We start from the raw sequence: 10,174 nt of genomic DNA on the forward strand, positions 1-10,174 counted from the left end.
GACGTGGTCGTGCAGGGCTGGAACGGCACATCAGGAAAAGTAGTGGCGACTGGGAACCGAGTAGCGCGGGGCCGCCGCCATCATGTTTTTGAAAGCCTCCGTTTCCACAAGCCTATACGGCAGCATCTCCAGGCTGATCAATTTGGCTATGTGCACGTTTAACGCTTGAGCGTGCGGGTGCGTGGCGGCGTACTTGCGCTTGTGCTTAAACAGTTGCGCTAGCGTCGGCTGGACGCTGCGCTGAGAGACATTGCTGGATGGGGCCGAGTACAGCGGAGGTGAGGGTGTGGGTGCAGGGCGGGAGACGGTCGTGCCTGTGTCCTGAGAGGGGGGTTGGATCTCAGTGGCAGGTTGGGGCACAGGGGGAGAGGCAGGGGTGCAAACCGGAGGTGGTGAACGGCCTTCGTCCCACCTTGTGGGGTGCTTGGCCATCATATGCCTGCGCATGCTGGTGGTGGTGAGGCTGGTGGTGGTGGCTCTACGGCTGATCTTGGCGCAACAAGCCTTGCACACCATAGTTCGTCGGTCGTCCGCACTCTCAGTGAAAAACTGCCACACCTTTGAGCACCTCGGCCTCTGCAGGGTGGCATGGCGCGAGGGGGCGCTTTGGGAAACAGTTGGTGGATTATTCGGTCTGGCCCTGCCTCTACCCCTGGCCACCACACTGCCTCTTCCAACCTGCCCTGCTACTGCACTTGCCTCCCCCTCTGAAGACCTGTCCTCAGTAGGCTTAGCAAACCAGGTGGGGTCAGTCACCTCATCGTCCAGCTGCTCTTCCTCCGAATCCTCTGTGCGCTCCTCCCTCAGACTTACTGCCCTTACTACTACCTCACTGATAGACAACTGTGTCTCATCGTCATCGTCCTCCTCACCCACTGAAAGCTCTTGAGACAGTTGCCGGAAGTCCCCAGCCTCATCCCCCGGACCTCGGGAACTTTCCAAAGGTTGGGCATTGGTCACGACAAACTCCTCCGGTGGGAGAGGAACGATTGCTGCCCAATCTGTGCAGGGGCCTGAGAACAGTTCCTGGGAGTCTGCCTGCTCCTCAGAATGTGTCATTTTCATGGAGTGAGGAGGCTGGGAGGAAGGAGGAGCAGCAGCCAGAGGATTCAGAGTTGCAGCTGTGGACGGCGTAGAAGACTGGGTGGTCGATAGATTGCTGGATGCACTTTCTGCCATCCATGACAGGACCTGCTCACACTGCTCAGTTTCTAATAAAGGTCTACCGCGTGGACCCATTAATTATGAGATGAATCTGGGGACCCCTGAAACGTGCCTCTCTCCTAATCCCGCAGCAGTCGGCTGCGATACACCTGGACCAGGAGCTCGGCCTGTGCCCACACCCTGACTTGGGCCTCCGCGTCCTCGCCCCCTGTCCAGGTCCTCTAGGCCTACCCCTACCCCTCAGCATGGTGTATTACGAGTAGAGCAGAAACAGAACGCTGTAATTAAATGTGCCGCTTATTGGCCTGTGGTTGGAGGCTGACTTCGCTTACCGAACGCACAGCAGAGCCAGGAAACAATTATGCGCACGCCTGTAGTGAGATCTAGGTGCGTATGACTGAGCTACTGGAATTCACAGGGCAGAACCAGTCAAGTGGCCAAAGGCCAGTGGTAGGCAATAAGTATTTTGCTTCAATTTTTAAAATGGTGAGGTGAAAAACCAGACAGACACCGTATGCAGCGTATATCTGTATACTCTTTCCCTCTGGTGGGATGACGATCATGTAACGGACACAGCAGAGGCAGGAAACAATTATGCGCAAGGCTGGGTATTAATTAGCGACTACTACCCCCAGCAGACACGCCGTAAACTGAAGACAGTCACAGGCAGGCCAAATATACTATTTTTTTCCACTTTTTGGGAAAAAGCCCACTGCCTGTGATATAGCCTGTATATGGATTTCACTGTTGGAGGATGACTGTGGTTACTGAAAGCACAGTGCAGCCAGGAAACAATTATGTGCAAGGCTGGGTATTAATCAGTGACTACTACCCCCAGCAGACACGCAGTAAACTGAAGACGGTCACAGGCAGCCCAAATATAGTATTTTTTCCCAATTTTTTTGAAAAAGCCCACTGCCTGTGATATAGCCTGTATATGGATTTCACTGTTGGAGGATGACTGTGGTTACTGAAAGCACAGTGCAGCCAGGAAACAATTATGTGCAAGGCTGGGTATTAATCAGTGACTACTACCCCCAGCAGACACGCAGTAAACTGAAGACGGTCACAGGCAGCCCAAATATAGTATTTTTTCCCAATTTTTTTGAAAAAGCCCACTGCCTATATAGCCAGTATACCTCTTTCCCTGTACCACGTCTCTGCCTCAGCAGTACTGCCCCTATACTCTGTAAAATGACTGCAGACTGAGGACGCTATGGTCTGCACGCCCAATATACAAAAAAATAATAATTGTGCAACACTGCTAAAAGCGGCCTCAACAGTACTGCACACGGTCAGATGTGGCCCTAAGAAGGACCGTTGGGGTTCTTGAAGACTAAAATAACACCTAACACTCTCCCTATAGCAGCTACAGCAAGACAGCACTTTCCCTGATCTCTCTTAGCTTGTGTCTGTGGTGAGCCGCGGGCGGGGCAGATTTAAATACTCGGGTGTCATCTGATCTCCCCAGCCACTCACTGCAGGGGGGTGGGATAGGGCTGGAATGTCACAGGAGGAAGTTGTAATGCCTTCCCTGTGTTTCTATTGGCCAGAAAAGCGCGCAAATTTCTCAGGGAAGGAAATGTAATGGAGTCGAGCACCGCATGGTGTTATGCGCAGGCATATGCGCAGGCATATGATGGCCAAGCACCCCACAAGGTGGGACGAAGGCCGTTCACTGCCTCCGGTTTGCACCACTGTGCCCCAACCTGCCACTGAGATCCAACTCCCCTCTCAGGACACAGGCACGACCGTCTCCCGGCCTGCACCCACACCCTCACCTCCGCTGTCCTCGGCCCCATCCAGCAATGTCTCTCAGCGCAGCGTCCAGCCGTCGCTAGCGCAACTGTTTGGGCGCAAGCGCAAGTACGCCGCCACGCACCCGCACGCTCAAGTGTTAAACGTGCACATAGCAAATTGATCAGCCTGGAGATGCTACCGTATAGGCTTGTGGAAATGGAGGCTTTCAAAAACATGATGGCGGCGGCGGCCCCGCGCTACTCGGTTCCCAGTCGCCACTACTTTTCCCGATGTGCCGTCACAGCCCTTCACGACCACGTCTCCCGCAAGATTGTATGTGCCCTCACCAACGCGGTTACTGCCAAGGTCCACTTAACAACAGACACGTGGACAAGCACAGGCGGGCAGGGCCACTATATCTCCCTGACGGCACATTTGGTGAATTTAGTGGAGGCTGGGACCGAGTCAGAGCCTGGGACCGCTCACGTCCTACCCACCCCCAGAATTGCGGGCCCCAGCTCGATGCTGGTATCTGCGGCGGTGTATGCTTCCTCCACTAAACCACCCTCCTCCTCCTACGCAACCTCTGTCTCGCAATCAAGATGTGTCAGCAGCGGCACGTCGCCAGCAGTCGGTGTCACGCGGCGTGACAGCACAGCGGTGGCCAAGCGTCAGCAGGCCGTGCTGAAACTACTCAGCTTAGGAGAGAAGAGGCACATGGCCCACGAACTGCTGCAGGGTCTGACAGAGCAGACCGACCGCTGGCTTTCGCCGCTGAGCCTCCAACCGGGCATGGTCGTGTGTGACAACGGCCATAACCTGGTGGCGGCTCTGCAGCTCGGCAGCCTCACGCACGTGCCATGCCTGGCCCACGTCTTTAATTTGGTGGTTCAGCGGTTTCTGAAAAGCTACCCACACTTGTCAGACCTGCTCGGAAAGGTGCGCCGGGTCAGCGCACATTTCCACAAGTCCAACACGGACGCTGTCACCCTGCGAACCCTGCAACATCGGTTTAGTCTGCCAGTGCACCGACTGCTGTGCGACGTTCCCACACGGTGGAACTCTACGCTCCACATGTTGGCCAGGCTCTATGAGCAGCGTAGAGCTATAGAGGAATACCAACTCCAACATGGGCAGCGTAGTGGGAGTCAGCCTCCTCAATTCTTTACAGAAGAGTGGGCCTGGTTGGCAGACATCTGTCAGGTCCTTGGAAACTTTGAGAAGTCTACCCAGATGGTGAGCGGCGATGCTGCAATCATTAGCGTCACCATTCCTCTGCTATGCCTCTTGAGAAGTTCCCTGCAAAGCATAAAGGTAGACGCTTTGCGCTCGGAAACTGAGGCGGGGGAAGACAGTATGTCGCTGGATAGTCAGAGCACCCTCCTGTCTATATCTCAGCGCGTTTTGGAGGAGGAGGAGGGGAGGAACATGAGGAGGAGGGGGAAGAGACAGCTTGGGCAACTGCTGAGGGTACCCATGCTGCTTGCCTGTCTTCCTTTCAGCGTGTATGTCCTGAGAAGGAGGAGGAGGAGGATCCTGAAAGTGATCTTCCTAGTGAGGACAGCCATGTGTTGCATAGAGGTACCCTGGCACACATGGTGGACTTCATGTTAGGATGCCCTTCTCGTGACCCTCGCGTTACACGCATTCTGGCCACTACGGATTACTGGGTGTACACACTGCTCGTCCCACGGTATAAGGAGAACCTTTCCACTCTCATACCCGAAGAGGAAAGGGGTTTGAGAGTGATGCTATACCACAGGACCCTGGTGGACAAACTGATGGTAAAATTCCCATCCGACAGCGCAAGTGGCAGAAGGCGCAGTTCCGAGGGCCAGGTAGCAGGGGAGGCGCGGAGATCAGGCAACATGTACAGCGCAGGCAGGGGAACACTCTCCAAGGCCTTTGCCAGCTTTATGGCTCTCCAGAAAGACTGTGTCACCGCTCCCCAGTCAAAGCTGAGTTGGCGGGAGCACCGTAAAAGGATGGTGAGGGAGTACGTAGCCGATCGCACGACCATCCTCTGTGACGCCTCTGCTCCCTACAATTACTGGGTGTCGAAGCTGGACACGTGGCCTGAACTCGCGCTGTATGCCCTGGATGTGCTTGCTTACCCTGCGGCTAGCGTCTTGTCAGAGAGGGTGTTTAGTGCGGCTGGGGGAATCATCACGGATAAGCGTAGCCGCCTGTCAACTGACAGTGCCGACAGGCTTACACTCATAAAGATGAACAAAGCCTGGATTTCCCCAGACTTCTCTTCTCCACCAGCGAACAGCAGCGGTACCTAAACAATACATAGGCTGCACCCGCGGATGGAAGCATCGTTCTCTATCACCATAAAAAACGGGGACCTTTTAGCTTCATCAATCTGTGTATTATATTCATCCTCCTCCTCCTGCTCCTCCTCCTGAAACCTCACGTAATAACGCCGAACGGGCAATTTTTCTTAGACCTACAAGGCTCAGTCATATTACTTTTGTAAACAATATTTATATGTTTCAATTCTCAATAAAGCGTTGAAACTTGCACCTGAACCAATTTTTATTTTAACTGGGCTGCCTCCAGGCCTAGTTACATATTAAGCCACAGTAAGCTAAGCGATTAATGGGTTTCACCTGCCCTCTTGGTTGGGCATGGGCAATTTTTCTGAGGTACATTAGTACTGTTGGTACACCAATTTTTTTGGGCCCTCGCCTACACTGTAATCCTAGTAATTTTTATGGGCTTCGCCTGCACTCATGGTACAGCAAGGTGTGTGGGGTTGGCCTACACTTTTGCTACATAAATGTAACTGGGGCTTTGTCTATACTGCAACTACTGAAATGTGAAAGAGACTGTTATCTCCCTAAACTGCTGCAACAGGAATGTTACTGTGGTCTGTCTTGACTGCTACTACTACTGAAATGGAACTAAGACTGTGCTCCCCCTATACTGCTGCTTCGGAATTGTTACTGGGGCCTGTCTTGAGTGCTACTATTACTGAAATGGAACTAAGACTGTGCTCCGCCTATACTGCTGCTTCGGAATTGTTACTGGGGCCTGTCTTGAGTGATACTATTACTGAAATGGAACTAAGACTGTGCTCCCCCTATACTGCTGCTTCGGAATTTTTACTGGGGCCTGTCTTGAGTGCTACTATTACTGAAATGGAACTAATACTGTGCTCTACCTATACTGCTGCTAGTGATATGTTTCTGGGGCCTGTCTGGACTGCTACTACTACTGAAATGGAACTAATACTGTGCTCCCCCTATAATGCTGCTAGTGATATGTTACTGGGGCCTGTTCCTAATGCTACCGCTGAAATGTTACTAATTCTGGGCTCTGCCTATACCGCTGCTAATGCTATGTCACTGGGGTGTGGAAACGGAGGCTTCCCAAAGACATGATGGCGGTGAGGCCATTTCTCACCAACGCGGTTACTGTTAAGGTGCATATAACCATGGACACGTGGTGAGGACACGTAGTGCCTCAGGAACATCCCCCTCCTCCTCCAACAATGAAAACATTCTTGGCAAATACCGTTGCATTGGTCCGTCTGGTGGCAGTCCAAGAATTTCACCTTTAACGACACAACAAGAGAGCCCCCCCACCATCCCCCCGCCACGGCCCACTTAATCCTGGCCACATTCCGAAAACCAACTAAATAAAACCGCGCTACTAGGTCCGCAGTCGCCACCACATTCCCACCAACGCGGTTACTGTTAAGGTACATATTACCAGTCTGACTGGGGCATGCACTGTGGGCCGAAGCCCACCTGTATTGTATCTGACGTTAGCTCTGCTGTCCAGGGCACTGCAATGGGATTTGTTTATGTACCGCCGGTGGGTTCCAGGGAGCCACCCATGCTTTGGGTCCACACGGACTTCACATTAGGGATTTGTACCTGCATGTGTCTATGTATTAAAAACCCCGGTCAGACTGGGGCATGCAGTGTGGGCCGAAGCCCACCTGCATTTTATCTGATGTTACCTCAGCTGTGCTTTGCAATGCAATGGGATTTATTTATGTAACTTTGGTGGCTTCCTGGGACCCACCCATGCTGTCGGTCCACACGGAGTTGTACCTGCCTGTGTCTACTTATAAAGAACCCCAGTCTGACTGGGGCATGCAGTGTGGGCCAAAGCCCAGCTGTATTTAATCTGACATTAGCTCTACTATTCGGGGCACTGCATTGGGACAAACTACAGGAGCAATACAGCGCTAATGAGACGTGCACAGCTACGCTAGCATTGGAGTCCGCTGTAGGCACGCGATTGCTGAGAGTTTGTGCAGAGGCCTATGTCCTGGGTGCAGTGAAAGTCCGCTTCCAGCCTAGGATTGCTGAATCTGTGGGCCGAGGCCTATGCCGTGGGTGCGGTGCAAGTCTGCCATGTTTGGCTGGTCAGATCAATTTTTTGTTCATGTCTTGGGTTTCCTAGGACCCACCTATGCTGTTGGTGCAAACTTAGTTCCCATTGACCTGTCTGGCACAAAGGCACTGACTGACTTGGGTAGGGGGCAGAGCACTGACGGCTTTCCCCTTGCAGTGTGAATTGAGCTATGCGACAGCTTGACAGAATGAATACTGTGTGGCACATGGATTCCCCATTGCTATGCCCACGTGTGCAGCTCCTGACGGATGTGGCACATGATTGGAGTTCTCATTGCTTCTGTACAGCATTGTGGGCTATCGCCCCGCCCCTTTTAAAGAGGGTCGCTGCCTAGCCCTGCCAACCCTCTGCAGTGTGTTCCTCCTCATGTCAGACGCACTTATAAATAGACATGAGGGTGGTGTGGCTATGAGGCCAGCGTGTGGCATGAGGGCAGCTGAAGCCTGCGCAGGGACACTTTGGTGTGCGCTGTGGACACTGGGTCGTGCGGGGGGCTAATGAGGGTTTTTCAGAAGTAAAAATTGTCGGGGGGGGGGGGGGGGCACTCTTGCCGCTATTGTGGCTTAATAGTGGGACCTGGGAACTTGAGATGCAGCCCAACATGTAGCCCCTCGCCTGCCCTATCCGTTGCTGGGTCGTTCCCATCACTTTCTTGAATTTGCCAGATTTTCACAAATGAAAACCTTAGCGAGCATCGGCGATATACAAAAATGCTCCAGTCGCCCATTGACTTCAATGGGGTTTGTTACTCGAAACGAACCCTCGAGCATCGCGGGAAGTTCGACTCGAGTAACGAGCACCCGAGCATTTTGGTGCTCGCTCATCTCTACTATAGACCCATATTGTAAATTCATGTTCCTCAATTTTGAATGCAGCATGTTCCATTGGATACCCTATTATGGAGCTATTCTATCACTGGAAGCATTGAGAAAAAGAGTGCCTCAGGAAGATATCATACAGCAGCATAGGGGTGCCAACCCACTAGAGATATTTTTTCTTCCGATACGAGAGCGAGTGAAAACACAAGCCTCGCAGCACTAAGAAAACTCTGCGATATCTCTCATTGTTGTAAATGGGGCCTGCGGCAGCAGCACCAACCCCATTGTAAACATAGGGAGTACATTGCAGACTTCTGCCACAGCTGTGACAGCTATGGCAGGGGATTCCTTCATCCCTGCGGGGACTGCAAGGGTGAAGGAATCCTCTGCCATAGCTGTCACAGCTGTGGCAGAAGTCTGTAATGCTATCCCATTTTTTTCAATGGGGGCAGCGCTGCTATGGCCCCACTGAAGGCAGTGGGTTGCATGAAAACCCCCAGCAGCAATGATTTTTGGGGAAGGGCTTGCAATATATGCCCTTCCCTGAAAATTATCCCTAGCTGAAAAAAAAAGTAAAAACATTTTTTACTCACCTAGAAGAGCCGTCCGGCACTTCTCTCTGGGCCCGGCAGTTGTCTTTAGTGTACTTGAAAAATCCCTGCCCACAGAAAATACTGGCTTGTCAGCACTCAGCCAATCACAGGCAGTGCTCAGCCATTCATTGAATTATTCCTCGAAAATCATCGCTACAGGGGTTGCCTGCAACCTACTTCTTTTAATGGGTCAGCAGCTGCGTTGGCCGTATTGAATGCAATGGGATAGCATCGCGGACCGCTGTGACAGCTATGGCAAAGGATTCCTTCATCCCCGCAAAGGAATCCCCAACCATAGCTGTCACAGCTGTGGCAGAAATCCGCGACGTTCTCCCTACGGCCGTAATGGGGCTGCCGCAGGCCTCATTGGAAACAATGAGCGATATTGCAGATTTTTCTCTTCGCTGCGAGGCTTAAGTGTAAAAATCGCAAATGAGTATGAAACCATTGAAAATCATTGGTTTCATAATCATGCGTTTTCACTCGCATTGCAAGAAAACATATCGCTAGTACGTAGGCGCCCTAAGGAGAGTTTGCTGTCTGTATGAGCCCTTATATACATAACCCTTTTAAATGGTTGGCAAAAACACATGGGCGTATGCACTAATATGCTCTCCATTATGGAAAACAATAACGCATAAACCGGGTTTTTCTTTTCTTTTTTGACTATTTGACTATTTTGACTATTCAGGAGAACTGAAGCCGGCGCGGCTGAACTCCGTCTGCCGGCACCAGGTGAGTATATATATATATTTTTTTGTTTTTACACATTTCTGGATGAATTTCTGGCAAGGGCTTATATTTTTAAGCCCTTCCCGAAAATTCATTGTGCGATCGCCGACAGCCCATTGCTTTCAATGGAGCCGGCTGTATTGCCGACTCCATTGAATTCAATGGGCAAACATCATTCTTCTCTGCCACAGCTATTACAGCTGTGGCAGAGAAGAATGATTTGTCTAGTATATGCTCTTAATAGGGTCGGCGCTTCTGCCGCCGGCCCCATTGAGCGCATATAGAGAAGAGAACAGGAATCGCAGATCGCAGATAGGTGCGATCTGCGATTTCTGTTCTATAATTTATCGGACGAGCGCATAAAAAACGCTCATGTGTCCGATACCATTGCAAAGCAATGGTTTTATAAAATCGCCGGACGCATGCGCATGCGCAAATCGCGTGAAAAAACGCCCGTCTGACTGAGCCCTAAGTTTGCACACGCAAATACACCCCTGTTAAGGAGCCCTCAGATTACCACACAGTGGGACAAAAAAAATCTGCAGTGAGGCAAACACACCCATGTAACTCTTGGAGCTCGGATGCAGACTCCTCTTTTTGAAGTTTCTATTCATTTCAAAGTATGGTACATCATTCTAGTAACCTGCAATAATAACATGGTAAGACATGGAATTATGAATTTTTTTAATTAAAATCAATTTTAATAGCCAATTACAAGACAAAGCTCTACAAGAAACTTTGAAGAAATCACTG

Source organism: Eleutherodactylus coqui, chromosome 6 (genome assembly GCF_035609145.1).
Source record: "Eleutherodactylus coqui strain aEleCoq1 chromosome 6, aEleCoq1.hap1, whole genome shotgun sequence".
Taxonomy (NCBI): Eukaryota; Metazoa; Chordata; class Amphibia; order Anura; family Eleutherodactylidae; genus Eleutherodactylus; species Eleutherodactylus coqui.